Source organism: Homalodisca vitripennis, chromosome 1 (assembly GCF_021130785.1).
Source record: "Homalodisca vitripennis isolate AUS2020 chromosome 1, UT_GWSS_2.1, whole genome shotgun sequence".
Taxonomy (NCBI): domain Eukaryota; kingdom Metazoa; phylum Arthropoda; class Insecta; order Hemiptera; family Cicadellidae; genus Homalodisca; species Homalodisca vitripennis.
In genome coordinates this window covers 106,983,471-107,005,124 of record NC_060207.1, presented here as the reverse complement: position 1 = coordinate 107,005,124, position 21,654 = coordinate 106,983,471, and the positions used below count along the sequence as shown (strand labels likewise).

The following is a 21,654-nucleotide window of genomic DNA, read 5'->3' as shown; positions in this document are numbered from 1 at the left end:
AACTTGGCATATCAATATTACCCATAAAAATACAATTGTCAGGATTTTATCTTATCAGGGGGACTGCCCGCAAGGATTCTGAAGAAAATCTTAAATTAGAGCATAGTTTGAGATGTACATCAAAATAATGGTCTTTTATAGTAGAACACAGTGCCGCAGACCTCAAAAGGTTTACTCTTTGTATATATATATTATAAATCATAGGCGCGAAACTAATACCGAATGCAAAATCTAGCCAACAAAAAAAGTTACGCGAAGCCGTTGTAACATCAATATTGAATATGACCTTCGCCCTAGTCATTTATAGACGTCACGGGTAGATTATGAGAGGGGACAGGAGACAATATTAGTGGTAGTCTTTTTTATCTACGGCTCTCTCATCAAGTTAATCTATTCTTAATTATCTCTCTTCTGGAATCCATTAAGTAATTTCAATATACAAAAATTAGTGCTTTTAAACTATTCAATAATTTATTTATATTTATTTTGCTTCTCTAAAAAAATCATCTGAGTAGTCCATTTGCTTAAATGATCATGTTTTTTATGAATTAAAAAAAAATACTAAATGATGAAACAAACATTATTTCAGAATTATATTTAGCTCAAGAAAGAACTGTTGTTAAAAAATCAAATTAAACTAAATATTTGTTTACAACAAAAATGTTTAATAAGTGAATCTTATAAAGTTTGTATTACCTAAGTAAGTGACTTAATTACAAATTTGAGTTTGGTTAAGCCGACGCCAGTTTCTTGACATACCACTATAGATTATTGAACATACACACTGTCAAACTTTTGGTCAGTGTGTCATGACAACTTTGTTTACCCAAATTTAGGGTTCTTAGTTCTCATCCCTTCCAGCTGCATCGGAAGGTCGTTGCCGCCTCAAGGCCGATATCGGGTGAGTCAGTTGACGTTTACCGCTTAGAACACTTGTTATCTGCTTGTGTATACTCATGTTATTGTAACGACAAATCTGTTTACACAAACAAAGGACTCACAGTACTCATCCCTCCAGCGGTTGGGCTAAAGGTCATTCATTGACTCTGGGCCAGAGTCGAGTGAGTCAGTGGACCTTATACCGCTCAGAACACTTCTTATCTTTTAGAAGATACCCAGGTTATCGCCACGTCTCCTGTTTGCTCCCATGTTGAAATAGGCCTATTTGGTTTGTCTGTGTGTGTTAAGCACACGTGGGAAAAGAAATTACACAGCCAGAGTTGGAAGGAAAAGCAGATGAATCATTCTTTTGTAAAACTCCAGTTTGGGTTCTTTAAAATAACATTGTACTGCTAGTTCAAATGAAATAGAATGAACATCTGGTACACATGTGATATATTTTCTCTGAAGTTTATTTCAATTATTAACCTATATTAAACTTGTTTATTGCTATACAGCTTGTGATAGATTTTTGGACAAAAATAAATTGGTATGCAGTTAGAAAATAGCAATTTATTAATAAAATAAACAATTACAAAACAAATTATTGTTTTATTTTTACTGTTATAAAAAACAGGATTTTTATCCACTTGATCAATTATAGTACCGAAATATTAACCAAACTGTTTCATTTTTTGAAACAATATTAGACGAAAATTAATAAAATAAGTTGTACAGAAAACCGATTTCTTTATATAAAGTACAATATTCAGTTACTATTGTGAGGATGATTTTTTGCAAGAGTTCAACTTGAAATGTAGTGTGGTGTGTTCATAAAATTTAATAGTCATTTGTACTTGGTCTCAAGTATTACAATTTTCTTGCTTTTTGATGTCAAAGTCTTGTCTTATGCTCAGTGTAAATGCGCTCTAAAAGGTATTAATCAAATGTGTACTTTGTGACTTTTAGAATTATTATTATTATGCATGGATTTTTAACTTGAGTCGATTTGTAAAGCAGTTCTGTACTGAAATTCACTAATAAAATTAAGATATTAATTATTATTAGTATCAACAGTTAAAAATATATAATATAGCGAAGAAAGTGTGCATAATAGGCAAACAACAGCAATTTCACAAATTCTGGGTTGCAATTTTAATAGACAATTAATGGAACATTCATAAATTTGTCTTTAATTTTAACATTGAATATATTGTACTAAATGCAAGCAATCTATATAGTACAATTAGTGCTTTATTAGTGATTTTTTCCTGATTGTGACCTTCTAACTGACATTCTCTTGCTTCCTTCCTTGTTTTGCCTTCCTTGTTAAGTTTGAGGTTTTAATACTCCCTTCTCGAGTGTAGGCATACAGTATTTACAGGCATACAGTATTTACGTGTAAGTTTAGAAAAATATTCAATTGCAATTTGTGTTCTGTACTGAAAGAAAATGGAAAATTTTAAGGCTAGAATAATGTAATTTTAAAGTTCTGTAACAAAATTATAATTTAGCAAAAATGTTAACTCTGAAAAATAAATAATGAGATTTTGTAAAAATAAAATGGATAGATTTATTTCAAGTTTATTTACTTATAATGTTGAGACCAAATTTATATTTTTACAATTTTGTAGAAAGACAACAAGTTTTTTTTTTCCAACTAGTCTTAAAACAGTTGTGGACTCTGACAATAAACATAAGTAATATGTCAACAAATTTACCCAGCTCTTGTGTGTGTTCACTATTGTCAACAGTGAAGTGTTGACAGTGATTGACATTCTCATGGTGGTGACTCATAAGGTTCCAAAGGCTAACCAAGATTACTAGGCCAGACAAAAACAATACTATTTGTATTTGTTTGGTATTGATAAAAAAAGAATCAATACTTTATCTTTTTATTTGAAATTCAGCATTTAGATGGTGGAAGAAAATTAAATACTTCAAAAGATTTGATAAGAACTTTGGTTTGGAATAGGAACCAAGTGAAAAAATCTTATGTTCTACGATACCAATTAAAAACTACTTTGCCCAAAGTAAATGAAATTGAAAAAATAAATGATGATTGTTTTTAGAAATACATTTGTATAGAAAAATTAAAACAACTTCTTCCACCAACCTATTTATTACTTTGTCCTGTTATTTGTTTATTCTCTTAATTTCTTAAAAAAAGTGTACATATGTTAGATTTTTTTAACATGAACATAAATATACTTATATATCATAATAAATGTATTGAGAAAAAAGTAATTAAATTAGACAATATAACTTTTATGGCACACAATTGCTCTGTACTACAACTTTTATTACTTAATCGCTACACTACCAAATATGTGAGACCAAACACACACGGATAGGTAACCATGTTGTTTCAGTTAAATTTTAATACTAAATGAGAACTTAATATTTTATTAAAATAGAATTATGCAATGTTGTTGTTTGGATGGATATCATTTCAACTATTTAATAGACTACAAGTAGTAAGGGTTAAATTTTTTCATGTTAGATTTGTAACATAATGTTAAAGAAATTGTAAATTTTATTGGGATAAAAATCTTATAAATGAATACTATAAATTGGTGAAAAAGTCTTCTAATGAGATATTAATAAATTATACATGTTTTGATTTGATTTACTGTAAATAAATCATCTGTGTGTTATCTATCACAGTTCAAGAATTTTAAATTTCATAAACACTAAATGTGATCAAAATTAGCTTTTTTGTTTGATTATCGTAAATAACCCTATTATAGTAACACATAATATTACACACACAATACATTACATAATATTACACACACATAACACATAACCTTATTATTTTAACACATATTAAGTATCATCAGTATTTTTTAATTTTTTACTTTGATGGAAAATGCGCTCAAAATATAAAAAAAGCAAACAAAACACAAATGTTATTGTTCTTTAATGATTACTGTTTATAAAAATTCAGATAAAAAATATCATTTTCTAACCTTTTTTAATTTTACCTAAATTCAGTTCGAAGGTGAATCAGCTAAAGGTGAGTTCAAATCTTTTAACTGAATTTGGTATTTTTGTGTATTGAACTTAACACAATTCTACTACAAAAATATATAAATACAATCTTTTCCAATATTATAAATATAAAAGTTGAAGTAAATTTTCTATTTTCTCTAATAAGATAAATCTGAGAGATCAATCTGGTTATTGAATACATTGATACACTTTGCTGCATGACATAGTAAACAGAGCTTTATTTTGGCACTTGCAAATAAAATAATGCAATACGTCCGTGAAAGCCAATATAAAGGATATTTTCTACTGTAATAGAATATAACAGTCGTATTATATTGTACATTTTTATAAAGGTTTCATTTCTTACACTATATAATGTTTTCATTATTTCACATTTTGTTAGAGATATTAAATGAAGCATTCAATGATGCAGTAAAGATATGTTTAGTGTACAAAATGCTTGTAAACACTGTGGTCTTTCCATTACCTTCTGAGAAGTCATAACAATATAATAAAGGTCATAGTATGATTGGATAATTACACAACTAATGTTCCATTTTCCTTCCACCACTTGACCTGTCTGTTTGGGTTCATCTTTTGAAAAGTTGATAAACGGTTCGTCAGTTGGCCCCCAATGATCTGAAATTACACTGTAACATTTGGATATAATCAACAGTTCAGATGGTGATAAACATGTGGGTTTCGTGTCAAGTTAATTGGGACGAGATACTCCACTTATCCTAGTTTGATTTATAACAGGTTCTTGTCATTTTTATTTTTTGTCAGTTCTAATATGTGTATATAACTAGAATTTCAAAATATAATAATATTGATAATACTATACAATATATGAAATTAATCAGAAATAAGCATTTTACAAAGTTATAATTTCTAGAAGTTTCTATTTAATAATTATATTAACAATGTTTACATTTCATTTAGATGTGTTAGGTCCTTTTTTACTTTGTTACTATTATTTTTAAAGTGCTATCTTCTACTTTTAAAAAAGCATAAAAATGTTGTATTAATTTTTTATAGTTTATTGTGGCTGCATTTAATCACGTTATGTACCTACCTACCTACATCTTTTATGATATACTGATATTTTATGAAAAACCAAAACTAAAAAAAGTTGGTTTTGAATAACAAACTTTGGTGTATAATAAAAAAACTTAGTATATTCTATATTATTGAATATTGAATAGACAAATTAAAAGGCTTTACTATTCACTATCAAATAAATATAATATTCTTTGTTTAAAGTTTGTTATTGAGATGGATGGTTGGAAAGGATAAGAATTCAGACTTTTGACATTGTTACATGTTACCCTATAATAGTGGCAAAAGGCTGGAATCCTATTACCCTTTCAAAAATAATATAACACTTAAACGAAAGTTGCATAGTTAGCAATTTAGGCTAATTTGGCTGAGATTTTATGCAGAGAATGGTAGTAGTTAGGATATTTGTTAGTTATATTTGTCAAGATGTTCTAAAGACCTACTTAACTGGCTCATTATTTCTGATTCTTGACCTTCAGATTACTAACACCATTGGCTAAAGACTACTAAAGAGATAACCTACAATATTGAAGTAGGCCTTTGGAAGACTAAAACAAGTGTAAAGGTTCATATTTATAATAGTCATCATGAATTTATGTCTTTAGTTTTTAATTGGGTTATTAGGATAACAGGGTAAGACTCATTGAGATGAAAATAACAAGTTGCCACGATATGGATAGATTATATAAGTAGATACAGTCAACATAAGTACATAGATGAATTGTCAAATATAGTAATATGAACTGTATTTACTGCAAAAAAATTTCTTTTAATATTTATAATTTAAACAGATAGTGTAAAAATTATATATTAATTAATAACAATATACATTTGCAAATAAATTAATTTCTGTTACATGTATAAGGAGTTTTTCTTCTTTGTGTTGAACCTTTAGAAATTGGAAGAATATGAATTTGAGTAGTATAAAAGATAACTTTAATTTTTTGTGTAAATTATACACTTGCTAACATATTTTATACCAAAAGAAATCAGTTAAACCAAATTAGGCATGGGAATTTTTGAGAAAATACCTAAATAATTTCCTTCTTGTTTATCATCAAAAAACTGCTTTAAAATAATAAACAAATTAATTGAATCATTGCCTTAATAATTTTAACTGATTAGTATTTATAACTGAATTTTTGTATCACTGAACAATGGCAAATGTGCTGTAAAATCCTGTTTCCTTCACAATCCTTCCATCGTCAAAAACAAACTTCAACAAAGAATATTTTTTATAGCCTATCACATATTTAAATTAAGATACGACCAGCATATATATATATATATATATATATATATATATAATTTAAAATCTACAAAAGATACAATTTTTGTTTTACATAAAATAAATGTGCAGTTTTTGTAAGTTGTTCTTGATACAGAACAAGCAAATATTCTAACTGTGATTACATTGGGCAGTTGGAAAATGTATTAATATATATAGAGAACCTTTCCACTGTATATCATATTAAAGCAGTAAATATTTTGAACACTAAATAAATCATGACTTTTACTTTAAAATCTAGAAACTATGAGTATGAATCTTTTATGACAGGCTTTAAAGAATCCTATGACATTTTAATTTTGTGTGGTCTATTATATGGTTTAAAATATTGCAAATCACATATACATAAATATTCTCTTATAATACATTAAAGAGTAACCATGCTCAAATATGATTTTTCATAACTCTACCAGAGTTAAATGGCGAAGTATAAGAATAAAAATAAATTTATTTTCTCAAAGAAACATTCTTACAATATTATACACAATATCTTTTTACAAATTCGGAAATTAAATTACAAATTACAAACTACGATTATCTTACAAGTAAATGTACAAAATTAATATTTCAAATAAAATAAAAATGCACATAAATGTTTCTTCTTTGAAAATACTAGAGCTTCAGAAGGCAAAAGTAGTTTTAACGTTCCTTTTCTAAATTAATTTAACTTAAAGGCCGCTTTTACTTAAAAATAGAAAATAAGTACAACTGTATAGAAACTAGCTAATCCTAACCTTTGTTCAACAATCAGATAAAAGTTAAAAAAAAATATAAATAAAGACAAATTTCTGAAATACAATTTAATTAAACCTGTATTTTAAAAATTGGATCAATGAATTCAAATTTAGTGAACCATAGCTTAACCCTTTTTGAGAATAGGTATACACTTTTACAAATGTATAGTGTCATCGGGAAGTTTATTACACACTTTTGAACCTAAAAAGTTTCTTCAGGTAAATTACCAGACAGTAAATGATTAATTTTTAAATCTTTAATATCAACATATGTTTTAGAGGAAGAGTTGTTTTGCCAAAGTAACAATATACAGTTTCCACCATAATTCAGTGTTATTTATTTATTTAAAATTGTTTTTTTTTATTCTATGTAGCCTATTAAAAACTCTGCAAATGAGTGTAGCCAAGGCAACTGCCCATGACAAGAAGAGTAAGAGGAGTGTAGAGCGAACCAGTTTGACTGGCATGTGCTTGTGTTTGGTCTGAGCAGTCAGTCTGTCCAGTGTCCTTGAACCTCATTGAAGGTCATCCTTTCATCCTTTGCTTTTTTGTGTCCAACTAATATTGATGGTGTTTGTATGTTAAGGTTTGCTACTCAATAGAATGATGAATTAACTGCCTTCCATTTCTGAAATATCCTCTAAACCCCCCTTCCTCCACAACACACAGTTCCAATGCAAAGTTTATGCTGTGGTTAAAGTAGACAATAATTAAAACATTACCAGTTCTGTTTTGATAATAAAATACATTTGATTTCTTTAAACATGTATCATAACTACGGGATAGTTGATTGAATGCAATGAAAGTAGTTAGTTCCTGCTTATTTGTTGCTGATTAGGAGTAGGCTACATTCTATATATTGAGTACATTCAACTGCTAATTGATAATCTATTGATAATCTAAATCAATTTGATTAGTTGTGTGCTACAATGAATTGAAGAATTCGAACAATTTTCTTCCACCTTATGTGATTGTTATGTTAGCAAACTAGTATTAATATACTGTTGTTTTAATTAAAACATTGTTTTCAGTTGTTGATTAAAAGTAGATGGTTTAATGTCTTAAAATTGTATAAGCCAATTGTCTTAAAGGGTAATAAGTCTTGGACACAAACATATGAAAATCGGTCAGAGACTAAGATGATATAATATAAATTGAATTTATTTCAGATATACTAATTTGAAATACATAATAATGTTAAGATTTTCTAACATTTTGTCTACCAACCTAATTTAATATAAACTTAATTGAATTATTTAACTATGTTGAAACTACCTTCAGATGATATTGATATATAGTTACTTTTGTAATTTTGCTCCTGATTACTAACACCAATAGGAATAATCTTAGGTGGACAACATGAAGGTGATAATTTGCATCTATTAAGATCGCATTCTACACTACTGAGGAGAAGCACAATATTCTATACATCAGCTAGCCGTTCATTGGATTCAGCCAAAAAATTAATTTATAGTAATTTCTATTGGTTATGTTTGAATAATGTAAATAGAGATTAGATTCAGTTACCCTGCTTCTTTAAAATTTTCCTTAAGTAACTAAATGTAGCATGCAATAAGAGGCTTAAAAATTTGTTAGTGGATTTATCCGTGCCCGATTAGGATGAGATATAAATTGTTATTGTCCATTTCTCTATACTTTTAATTTGGCATAAAAAGGTTTTGGGAGAAAAAAGAAATGTGGTGACATAACGGAATCCAACCAGTGGTTAATGTAAAATAAAAATTATCAACCCAAAATTCAAAGAATTAATTTCCTTTTGTATTTTAATGTAACATAATGACTACATATACCAACTTCCCCTATTTTATTGTATGGAATAGTTTAAATTGAAGATGTTAAGCATTTAGCAAAAAAGGCAATGTACCAGCTGATTAATTTTGGAATGAGAGTTAATAATATCAATAAATGGATTAACAATAGAATAATTTAATTAAAGGATTAAAAACTAGTGCTACTGAAATACTGTTATCTTAAGTATAGCAGAGCAAGTGCCAAGGCCACAGTTATCAGGTTGAGCTTGATGATGCCTCTGCCAAATGTTAGAAGGCCAGGTGGACTCCTTGTCCCATTTACCTTTGTGCTGCTTGACACATGAAAAAAATTGGCATTAGTGCCAAACTTATTACCTGTTTAATTATTAAACCAACAGGCTCATTATTTCTTTTTTGTATGTACGTTATTGTCCAAAATTTTACCAGTACTAATTTTGCGATGGTGTGATTTGAGTATAGACTATTTTTATGAACACCCTCACATGTAAAACCTTTCTGGTACCTATTATAGGGGACAAAATAAGACTTTTTCTTCCTATGAACATGGGTCTACAATGTAGCCTGTTAACCTCAAAAAGTATATTATTTTTCTCTACAGCTTCAAAGTCAATGAATTTAAAATTATAAAACTCCATTGGGTGGTTTGTATGAATTTAAAATTATAAAACTACATTGGGTGGTTTGTATGAATTTAAAATTATAAAACTACATTGGGTGGTTTGTATGAATTTAAAATTATAAAACTACATTGGGTGGTTTGTATGAATTTAAAATTATAAAACTACATTGGGTGGTTTGTATGAATTTAAAATTATAAAACTACATTGGGTGGTTTGTATGAATTTAAAATTATAAAACTACATTGGGTGGTTTGTATGAATTTAAAATTATAAAACTACATTGGGTGGTTTGTATGAATTTAAAATTATAAAACTACATTGGGTGGTTTGTATGAATTTAAAATTATAAAACTACATTGGGTGGTTTGTATGAATTTAAAATTATAAAACTACATTGGGTGGTTTGTATGAATTTAAAATTATAAAACTACATTGGGTGGTTTGTATGAATTTAAAATTATAAAACTACATTGGGTGGTTTGTATGAATTTAAAATTATAAAACTACATTGGGTGGTTTGTATGAATTTAAAATTATAAAACTACATTGGGTGGTTTGTATGAATTTAAAATTATAAAACTACATTGGGTGGTTTGTATGAATTTAAAATTATAAAACTACATTGGGTGGTTTGTATGAATTTAAAATTATAAAACTACATTGGGTGGTTTGTATGAATTTAAAATTATAAAACTACATTGGGTGGTTTGTATGAATTTAAAATTATAAAACTACATTGGGTGGTTTGTATGAATTTAAAATTATAAAACTACATTGGGTGGTTTGTATGAATTTAAAATTATAAAACTACATTGGGTGGTTTGTATGAATTTAAAATTATAAAACTACATTGGGTGGTTTGTATGAATTTAAAATTATAAAACTACATTGGGTGGTTTGTATGAATTTAAAATTATAAAACTACATTGGGTGGTTTGTATGAATTTAAAATTATAAAACTCCATTGGGTGGTTTGTATGAATTTAAAATTATAAAACTACATTGGGTGGTTTGTATGAATTTAAAATTATAAAACTAAAACTACATTGGGTGGTTTGTATGAATCATTGGGTGGTTTGTATGAATTTAAAATTATAAAACTACATTGGGTGGTTTGTATGAATTTAAAATTATAAAACTACATTGGGTGGTTTGTATGAATTTAAAATTATAAAACTACATTGGGTGGTTTGTATGAATTTAAAATTATAAAACTACATTGGGTGGTTTGTATGAATTTAAAATTATAAAACTACATTGGGTGGTTTGTATGAATTTAAAATTATAAAACTACATTGGGTGGTTTGTATGAATTTAAAATTATAAAACTACATTGGGTGGTTTGTATGAATTTAAAATTATAAAACTACATTGGGTGGTTTGTATGAATTTAAAATTATAAAACTACATTGGGTGGTTTGTATGAATTTAAAATTATAAAACTACATTGGGTGGTTTGTATGAATTTAAAATTATAAAACTACATTGGGTGGTTTGTATGAATTTAAAATTATAAAAACTCCATTGGGTGGTTTGTATGAATTTAAAATTATAAAACTACATTGGGTGGTTTGTATGAATTTAAAATTATAAAACTACATTGGGTGGTTTGTATGAATTTAAAATTATAAAACTACATTGGGGGTATGTATAACTTATAGTCTAAAGTGCATTCAATTATTGACATAAAATATCTGTATTAATCCTTTTAAGGTAATTTTATGATTGTTTTGGACTCACAGAAGACAAAATACAATAACATTAAAATAGTATATCTTATTTATTACACGTTCTGGGTATGATGCCTCTTCCTCTCTAATCTTTATCCTCACTTCTTCTACCCATCCACTACCCATTGTTCTGCTTCGTCATCAGCTGGGAGTGCCCTAGTCCTAATTTAAAAGTGCCTTTCTAATAGTGTGCTAGAGCCGATATAGATCTGAGACCAGCCTCGTTAGTTCTTGGTCAGGAAATGCGCAGTGAGCAGTTAGAGTTTCTGCTGCTATGGACGAGCCTGAGTCATGCGCGTATTCTTGTCTCAGTTAAACTAGTCAGATTTGAGCTTTGGAAAACTGTGGTAGGGTCTGTTAGTTTTTAAGCCTGAGGGTTCACCCATTCCTGGAGTTTCAACCTGCAACTCTAAACACAATGCGCTGATAGAAACTATATGGCAACACCCACAAACCCAAGGCACTGTGTTGTAAGCATTGACGGTGAAGGCAATCTGAAGAGACAGTTATCGTCTGACTCTATGGAAGAGGATAGAATGATAATCAAAGAAACATTGAGAAAGAAGAAGGAAAACTCCCCGCAACTTTGTCAGAATTCCTCGGTGATAACAATGCTAAAATAAACATTCTCTTCAGATTTCTTAGTAGTAATTTGTTAATAACCAGATTCTGAAAATTTACATCCCTGATTATTCTAGTCATTTATAACAGTTAGTCTGGAACGGGTGGGCCCCTGTACAGTTCACTGAAATGTATTGTTAACTAAAGCATTTTATTCATAACAAATTCACTCAAATAGCTTGGGGTCACGCTACAGCTGTAGTAGCAGAAATATTTATTTTAAGCCATCGATATAATATGATGTACTTCTGTATCAAAATTATATTTAAATGTTAAAGGTTAACAGAACGCAGCAATATTTGATGCCGCCATATATGCAAGTGCCAACGGAAAAACGTACAATGATAACATCTGTGTTTTTTGTCCTTTATACAAAAAAAGTCTGATTTATTACATTTTTAATAGTAAAAATAACATATATTTAAGTTTATTTTACAATGACAAACTATTAATGAGAAAATTGAGTCCGAGTTGAAAGCACTTTCTGGTGGAGTACAAATAGTTTGAACAATCAAATATTTTTCAAATCTGATGTGTATCAATGAAGAAAGTAGTTGGAGATCTGTGTTTATAGGAAAGACCTCCAAAATATGCTTTTGAGAGTCTTTATATGGATTCAGAAAAATTCTTCAATTATTTTTGTCACTTTAGACATGTTTGTATTTTGGGTTCAAAAACAGTTTATGCTATAATCATTTAATTTTTCTATATTGGTATTATTTTAACATACATTATTTTATCACTCATAAAATTTAGAATATGTCTTTGGAAAAAATAATAAATATGGGATTATTAATTAGATCAGTTTGATAGACATGATAATTTCCCTCAATTATAAAAGACTAACTAATTGAATTTGTAAGAAAAGTTATATTGTTTTTAATACATACCTTTTGGTTTAGGTTACATTTTAAAGAGGACTTCTTAACCGCAATTTCACTTGGTGAAAAAAAGACTCCTTTTCACTTTTTTTAATGTTGATGCTCATACAATCTTAGTAAAATAATATGGATAATATTAAAGGAGGAATTTTGAGAAATATTTCGTATCTTAGAAAGATTAAACATAGCAAATACATTGACAGTCTACGTTAACCTGCATGTCTCCAGTTATTTGTCACTATTAGAAATTAATTAAAGGAGTTTAGAAATTACGGTGACTGATAATTTTAATTGCAACAAGACTGCATTTCAAATGTAAACATTTTAAAGAGCTGCTTAAAAATAGTATTTTTACGAACTTAAATTTAGAAAATCTTTTTAATGCAAAGAGCCAATGTAACATTTTTTTGTTATTTTTTGTAGATAAAAAGCTTATTATTGCTTGCTTATGTATATGCATGTATCTAGCATAGTATATATTAATTAAAGTTTAATGAAAATATAACCAAGGTGTGTTGCAGTGAGTGACAAATTGTAAACTAGTTGGTTAATGTTGGCTTGTAAAAGATTGGGTTTAGTATCCTGGCTATTTAAAACTTTGCCAAGCTGTGCAAGAACAGACCATATTCAATAACTGTGATTGGTGGTTTTTTTGTGTATCTTGTAAGTAAAGATAATTATGTATCTGCAGTTGGACTTACATTGTTTAAACGGCATCACCACCTTTCTTTTTTTATTTTTACTCTCTCTGAAACTTCATATATTGCTATATGTTATATCTATTGTGAAAGTTACTAGAAAAATTTAATTGTAAAATAAAGCTACATTTATGAGAACTTTATACTCAAATAGCAATAATTTGTGAATAAGTTATGTAATACTGATTGATCTGTTGAAGAGGTATTAATTAAAAGTTTTATCCCCACTTGAGCGTTACAATCATAATCTTTAAGTTTTGTCTGTAATTGAACAATCAGTGACTACTTATTCATCAAGCAGTTTTGTAAAGTAAGAAATGAAAGTACAGACTTGCTAGGCTTTCTGTATTGAAGTGTAGAAAGAGTAAATATGAAACTGTTCCTAGAACAGCCAACCAGTGCTTTTGTTCAGAAATTGTTAATGGACGAGGTGATAGATGATGCAGGTGTAAATGAATTAACAAGAAAGGGATTAAGAAACATCCTGGTGATTAATACCTTCACTCCATGTGTATATGGCCAGATATACACTTACTCTACAGGAAGTGTAAATATCATTACCAATGAATCTTCACATGGGGCTGAATATGGGCTGGATAGTCTAGTATTGCTATTTCACACTTTCAACCCCAAGTGTTTGTTTTACTCTACAGTAAATGTAAATATCTTTACCACGAATCATCATGTGTAGCTGAAAGTGTTAGGAATTTCTTATTTAGATATGTTCAACCAAAATTAAGCATTCAGGTGGTGCCCCACCCATTCTTGTGTTAAAAGGCTAAAAACTGCTGTTTATCTCTTACAATATTTGTTTGATGAGGAAATCAACAACAACATTACAGATTACAAAATACATACATACGTGTATATGCATTATTAAAAGTATTCTTAATTTTCCACAGAATGAGATGTATTTGATACATGCTAAAACAATCACACGAATTGAAAAATTATCAGTGCTTGTGTAGTGGAAAGCAGCTATGCTATTTTAGAAGATTTTTGGAAATGAGAATTTACAAGAAGTATACAGTTACTCTGCTGCCTTATCTTGTAATTTTGTGTTTTTCCTTTTAAAGTTATAAGATTGTTCTATTCCCTTCTTAATATTTTTGTAATAAGAAAATGTTGACCAACTAAATTTGAAGAAAAACACTTTTTAAAACAGCTGGTCTTTTCCCTGTTTAAGTACTATTTAACACATTCAAAACAACATGCATATATTTTTTTTGTTTGTCTTGGTGGTTTGTTAAATATGAGCCTGTGATTAAAGAAATACCTCAGACTGTTGTGTATTCCGTAGGGGCGTATAATTACTTAATGTTTAGGTAAATTTTTAAGTACCCTTTGGGGTACAAGAAAAGCATTGGAAAAACCAATTTAAATAATTTTGTGTGTGTGCACAATTGCAAATCCTACATACTTCTTGTTATTTTTAGATGTTTAATGTTAAAAAACTTACGGTTTTTTATAATAATTATTGAAAAATTCGACGGCTTATAAAAAAGTCAGAAATTAGCCATTGTCATGAATGTTACAATACAGATTATGTCATAGACACATTACTGGACAGGTAAAACAATGAATTATGATGATCAGAGTATGATTATTAATGGTACTGTCATAAGGCAGGGAACTGCACCAACTGATAATATGTTGTCAAAGCCAAATCATCTTTATTTATGTAAACTTCAAGTTTAGTAATGGTGACAGAAAATACAACACAAAAAGCAAAACCTTGGTTGTGTTGGGTTTTCCATTCATAAAATTCTTTCGGTGTGTAGAATGGTTGGTTCTGTAGCCAGTTATTGAGGCTGTGTCCAAAGTATTTCTTGTCTGTTTTTCTAACTCGTTTGATAATATCTTGGACTTTTCTCAGTTGAAGTACACCAATGCACTGTCAGGCATTAGACACTGGCATATTTTATGTTTTATTCGTGCATCTGTGCATAATCCATTACCACTTCTGAATTTGATTTGAATTAAACCATGTGAGGTTGTCATCTATTATTTGCCCAAGTATGTAGTGGTACAGTATTAAGTACTCTCTTCGGAAAAATTTTAAATCCTCATAGAATCTTGAAGAAAGATGCAGTTTTGCTCATTGTGTTAAGTATCTAATCAGTTAAATCTATAAATTATACTTTATTTTTAGTACTATATTATATGATAAAAAATTAAAGTAATTATTTTTTTTTGACAAATTTCGTAATAGCCCTTTGTTGTAGAGACTAAACTAAAAATCCTTGTTAATGAATAACACATGTGTGAATAGCCTATTTTTAGTCATCTGCTTGTCAAATTTCGGTCAGAATTCAGTTTTTTTTGGATGCAGCTAATGCTCACTTATATACAAGTTGATATTTTCAGAGGCTCACACCATTGAATTGAATTTTTTAACTCATGACAACATTTATTATACATTTGTGTGAGAGAGAAAGGAAAAACAATAAATAAATTACATTTAATTATAGTGTAAAGAGAGACAATAGTTTTTTTCTTTACGATTTATGTATTTTGTAACTGTTTTAAATTGTTGCTTATGAGGCTGTTTGAGTAATTTCTCAGAATACTTAATTTTTACCCACTGCCTATCTAACTTGTGTAATGGGGGTTTAAGTAAATTTTAATGAAGTAGATACATTATGTTGAAAAGACCAATGAAATTCAGAGTCGGTAATCTGCCATGTGGAACAGTTTGACCATAAATGACATTGACTATTCAGTACTGTAGAGTGTGGCGTACAGAGTCAATTAACACAGGATCAGCTGGCCTTGCCAGAGAGGGGTCACAGATAGCAGCACCAGCCATCGGCCAGTTACATAACTCCTGATAGCACAGGGTGGAGCACTGATAACACGTATATAAGAGGCCTGCTTCTGGCCTGCCTCAGTTTTTCAACTTTGCGAATGAGTGTCTAGAACGGCTCGATCTATCGAGCTCCATTTTGTACCTAGGGCACAGCCGACCCCAGCCGTTTCTTCCTCTTCTTCTTCTGATTTTGAAAGTGGAGTTGAAAGGTACTTGGGCTTCAGAACCTCTCATAGCAGTCTTAATCATATAAAATGTTTAAACTGAGGACTCGTTAACATTTTTACATAAAAATTGTGTATATATCAGACAATGAAATATTATATTGAATTCAAATAACATTGTAATGGTTTTTTATATAGAGTGAAAGATAAAGTAAAGAAAATATATTTCGAAAATGCAAATTCACCCTACTTATATGCATAAAAAAGGACAATATTTTATGTATTAAATATTCATTGAAATATGTTGTAAATAACTGTAGAAGTATTATCTAAATTTTATGAATAGTATAGGATTTTTTATATACAGATTTGGTGTGTCAATGGAGTTAGATGTTTATAACAAATTCCACTGAGTGCTTTTGGGGGTTATTTCACTTCTGACTTTAAAAATAAATATGTATTCCTAGTTTTCCAGAACTACTGGTATTCTATAGTTAACTATAAGTACTTTCTTGATTCCTTGGAAATTCAGAATAGTCTTTCATTGCTATCTTTCCAATTTTATGTATGTAAATTTGTTTTGAGTCTTTTCCAACATTGTTTAGAAGAGTGTATTAAGTTTTTGAAACTTTTGTGTGTGGTTATAGCATATCAGTATATTAGTGTGTGCGTTTTCTTGATTTTATACATATTAGTTCATATTTTGTTGTAGAGGAAGTTTGATTAGTTATAAAAAGAAAAAGATGTATGTGTATTTGTAGATGTATTTTTGTGTGATGTGTTTTGAATGTGTTGTAATAGGAACTGAAGGCTCGAAAGAAATGTATAGAACATACACTTTTAATAGAATATTCTGGTAGTTGTAGCAGCCTTATACTGTTAAAACATTATCACTCAGAGATGGATGGTGAAGTATGGTGTGGCATAGATAGTCTCAAGGACTGAGGTAAGCCACCATGTGTTGATATGAACTGGCACTTCAGAAATAACCTCATCTAACGGATTTTCCTATAAAAAAACTTTATCCAGAGAAACTTTAAAATTGGTACCTCAACCTAATTAAGTATTGATTTTTGAAAAAAAAAAAAAAAAAAATGGTATGTAGTCTCTATTTACTTTTTCATGGTTTAAAGATTTTGTCTTCAATTATATTGAAAAGAGTAAATTGAATCAAACTATATTTTGTCCAACATTTGGTTCCCAAAAAATTATTGTAATACACTCCTACAGCAAGCCACATAAACCCTTCTATCTCCCTGCTTTGTTGCCATCTGTTACAATAGCGTACATAAACATAAATTAATAAAATGAATAAATGTCAAGATAGGGTTCAAAATAAGACTTTTTCTTTCCTTGATCATGTGTCTACAAGTGATTTCTTTTAGAGCTAAAAGGTTTCTAAAGTTATTCTACAAAATACTTTTTCATTACAAGTTACCTGATTATTCTACTTAATTAATGATGAGTAACTATCATTGTCATATATATATATTATTTTCTAATACTACCGCAGTACTGTGGTAATTAAAATGGCTACAAGTATGTATTTTAGTGCACAATGAGACCTCGACTTCCATTACTATGTGGAATAAAAAATACATTGTAAGGGAAATTATACATTTTTATAGAAAAAAAATCTAATTTTTGATTACAAATCCTCTAAACCACTAAATGTACTTTCCAATAATAATGCTTCTTGTCTCACATAAAAATTTCATATTATCACTCCCTAAATATATAGTGACAAAGTAATTAATTGATAAGACTGAAATTACTCCTCAAAAATAGAATGCAGTGGAATATTTGTAACTAGTTAAAAATACAGTAAGTGTCAAAAACTGATGATCACAGGACCAATCTTGAAAATTTCAAATTCAAACATCCATCATGTTGTAGAACACTTTAAAAGCAGCTATTCTTAAATGTGAGCATTATATGTAAAGAATGTGGACATTAAAGGAACCCTCCTGTTTTTCTTTAACACATAGGTTATGGGTCACTGGACTGTTATGGAATTATTGCAGATGTGTCTGCACTCGTGTGTTTGTAGTTTGCACATGCAACTGTGTGTGTATATAAATATACATAAAGGGTTTTCGAAGGATATTTCGAAAAGAGTGTCACAAACGTTTGTGGCTGATAGTATTGATGATTTCAAGCTAAAGACATCCTGTATACTTAGTTCGAGAAATATATCCTTTACGTGCTAGCCACTTCAATATATAAAATCTTCAATAAAAACAGAAAAATGAAACATAACAATTCTTTATATTTTGTTTAAAAACGACATGTTCAAGATATATAAATAGGATATAAGGCATATTAACAAAAGAAACATCATATTTTAATAAAACTAATTTTGAATTAGGTACAAAGAGTAAACAATTTTGCATAATACAAGGAATATAAATTTATAAATTCAATTTGTAGTTAAATGTATACTTTAATAAAATAAAATAAGTTCAAATTGTAAAGAATAATTTATATCTATAGTACAACTATCTATGCCTTAAATTTAGACCATCTGGATGTTTAGTTTGTAGGACCCTCTGATTAGCTGTTTCTAAATAATTCACTTTAAGTTTATGGGGAATCTGAATTTTGTTAATACTTTTTAAAGAAAAACACATCAAATTTTTTGTTATGCTCCATTGCATGGGCCGAAATAGGATCGGATTTAATTATAAGCTTCTATATATATACAATTCAAAAAACAAATCAAAACCCTGAGCTAATAATGGAATTGATGATTCCAAAAGTTGAATTAGTTCAAATTTACTTAAATTTTAAAGAATAAACATAACCAATATTAAATGTAAAATAGTTTTATTTAAATGAAAGAATTTTTGTTTCAAATTTGTACCACACAATATAATTTAAAAGCTATTGCATTTGAATTTTATTGAAACCATCTAGTATTTAGTAGTGTGTCCTTTAATTTATCTTAGTATTTCCTCAACATTTCTACGAATAAGAGTTGGTGCAGGATTTTTCCATTAAAATAAGATCTTTATAATTTTTAGACAGGCAAAAAAGTTCTTTCTAATACTCAGTGATGAGTTTTCAATCTTATGCTTGTTATCACTAAAGATAAAAAAGTGACAGAGAGAATTTGAAGGTAATGATAGTGGTGGTTCATTGACAAGCAAATTACAAGCAAGAGGCAAACTCAATTAGAGACTCGGTCACCGATTAATTATCACAGGCCGAGTTGGACAGTCAAGGGAACACCACATGGTTGTTTGACTACTTCCTATATCCTCAATCACACTCACTGCAGTTATTGAGCAAAAAGTACTATTTGCTACAGTTTTTTAAGTCATTAAACAAATTTGAAATATATTTGAAATTCTTATTTTAATAATTTAAAATAAATTTAGTCATATAGGGAGACAAAAGTCATACAGTCTTTCATTATTACTATGATTCTTTTTAAAACACTAAATTGTTTCCAATTGGTCAAAATTTTGTACAGTAACTCTCTAAGCTGTTCAAAATGTCTTTCAGTTGAAAATGTGGTCTGGTATTCTGGCACAACAATAAGATGATACATTTAATGTAATAGAAAACAACATAATAATGTCGTTGACCTTGCAAGAACAGACATAAGTGTTCATCATATCCTGTGTATTTTATTGTAGAACAATAAAATTACTGATATATTATGTTAAGAATTAACAGGAAGTCAGTGATGTTACAAGAACAGACAGAAATGTTTATGCACATACGTGCGTGCATGCATGCGTATGTGTGTGTGTCACTAAACTCCTCCTGAATTACTGGACCGATTTTGATGACATTTTTTGCGTGTGTTGAAGGGGATTCAAGAATGGTATAGATTCACAATTTGGTCCAATTTAAATAGTTTATGTAATTAATTTATAAATTGTTGATGTTGGAGTGTTTTACATTGGATAATACAAATTGAACTGATACTTAACAGCTGTTAACACTAAGCTGAAGTTTATCAAAGAGGCAGAAACATTTATTTACATTAAAATTTTAGTATATATTAAATTATTGTGAAGTGCTTGATCAGTAGTGTAATGCAGATTGCAAAGACGAAGTTATTTAATTTTAAATTTAGATTGCCCCAATGATCAATAATCTATCTAAAATGCAATGGAAATGCTATTTATACGCTGTTATAAAAACTACCTTATTGTATACAGCTGTGAATGTTTGCATATAAAGTAATTGAATCTGATTATTTCCTTTAACATTGTGTATGGTATTTTTACTGTAGTTATAGAAAAGCAAATGGGGATAACATACTCTTGCTCTTATACTAGAAGCATATACCCCTTATACATATTTATTGATCAGTAAAAATATCAAAATCACTTAATCACCAAAATTTAATCTAAGTTGGATTCCGAAACCAACATATGAGAAAATTTTGTCAGTTTAACAGTATAAATCAATTGTTGAACCGTAAATAGATAGACCGGGAGTGAATTTAAACTACCAAAACAGACTCGTATTGACCGCAGCAACTTTTGAGTTGCACGATACACGTTTGTCATTGGAATAAACAGACTAACTCTTATTGTTACTGAAATCATCGGAAAACTTCAATAAATTATCATGGAATGTTGGAGGGAAATACGAATATTATAAAAACTGTTTCACTTTACGACTTCAGTATCCCAAAACACTGTTCTTTTAACTTAAATTTAAAATGGATCAGGAGATAGGAATAGCCTTAAGTGACTATAGATTATCTCTAGACTGTTTATTATGTCAATAGAAAAAGAATACATGAATATTGTCCAGTTTTTCAACAGGAAATTTCATATGAAGCCGCGGGTAACTGCTAATATATATATATAATTCATTCTCATTACTTATAGCTTAATCCTCTAAGACAATGACATCCTTTATTTTCTGCAATGAATTACCCACATATCATCATATTGTGGTAGATTATGATCATTTATTACATTGCTGGTTTTGTAGTGTTATTCATTATTAGTCATCCATCAATTGCATGGAATTCTTGCACTGTATCAAAGAAAACCAGATAACTTTAATAAGATATGAACTCAATTGAATCAAAATGTTAATTTTCCCCTCTTACTCTAGAGAATGATATCAAAGATTGGTAGACGAGGGATACAACTTTAGAATCTTTTTGTTGAGCTTCATCCGTTTATTTTCCAAAGAGATCCATTAAACACAAAATAAGAATCATATTACAGATTGTTAAAAAAGGAGAAATTTTCATTCAGCCATTCTAGAAACCCTTCAGACTTTTCCGAATCAAATGACCCACAAAATCTGTATAGAGTTCATAAGAAACTGAGTAACATCTGTTGGCAACAGTTTGCACCACACTTTCACTCACAGAGAGATGACTCACTCATTCACAAAACGTGGGCGTG

The 21,654-nt window shown here is 29.0% G+C and overlaps 1 protein-coding gene across 2 annotated transcripts in view; it reads left to right on the top strand.

Moving 5' to 3' along the window:
• The window catches only part of LOC124368768 (ornithine decarboxylase-like), a 59,285-nt gene that overhangs the window by 4,890 nt on the left and 32,741 nt on the right, over positions 1 to 21,654 (top strand). The window contains exon 1 of one of the 2 annotated variants that reach the window (XM_046826133.1): positions 16,179 to 16,315. The exons of the other annotated variant lie outside the window; for it this stretch is intronic. The gene's annotated coding sequence lies outside the window, so the exon portion shown is untranslated. Of the gene's footprint in view, positions 1 to 16,178; positions 16,316 to 21,654 lie in introns of those variants that run through there. 2 annotated transcript variants of the gene reach the window in all.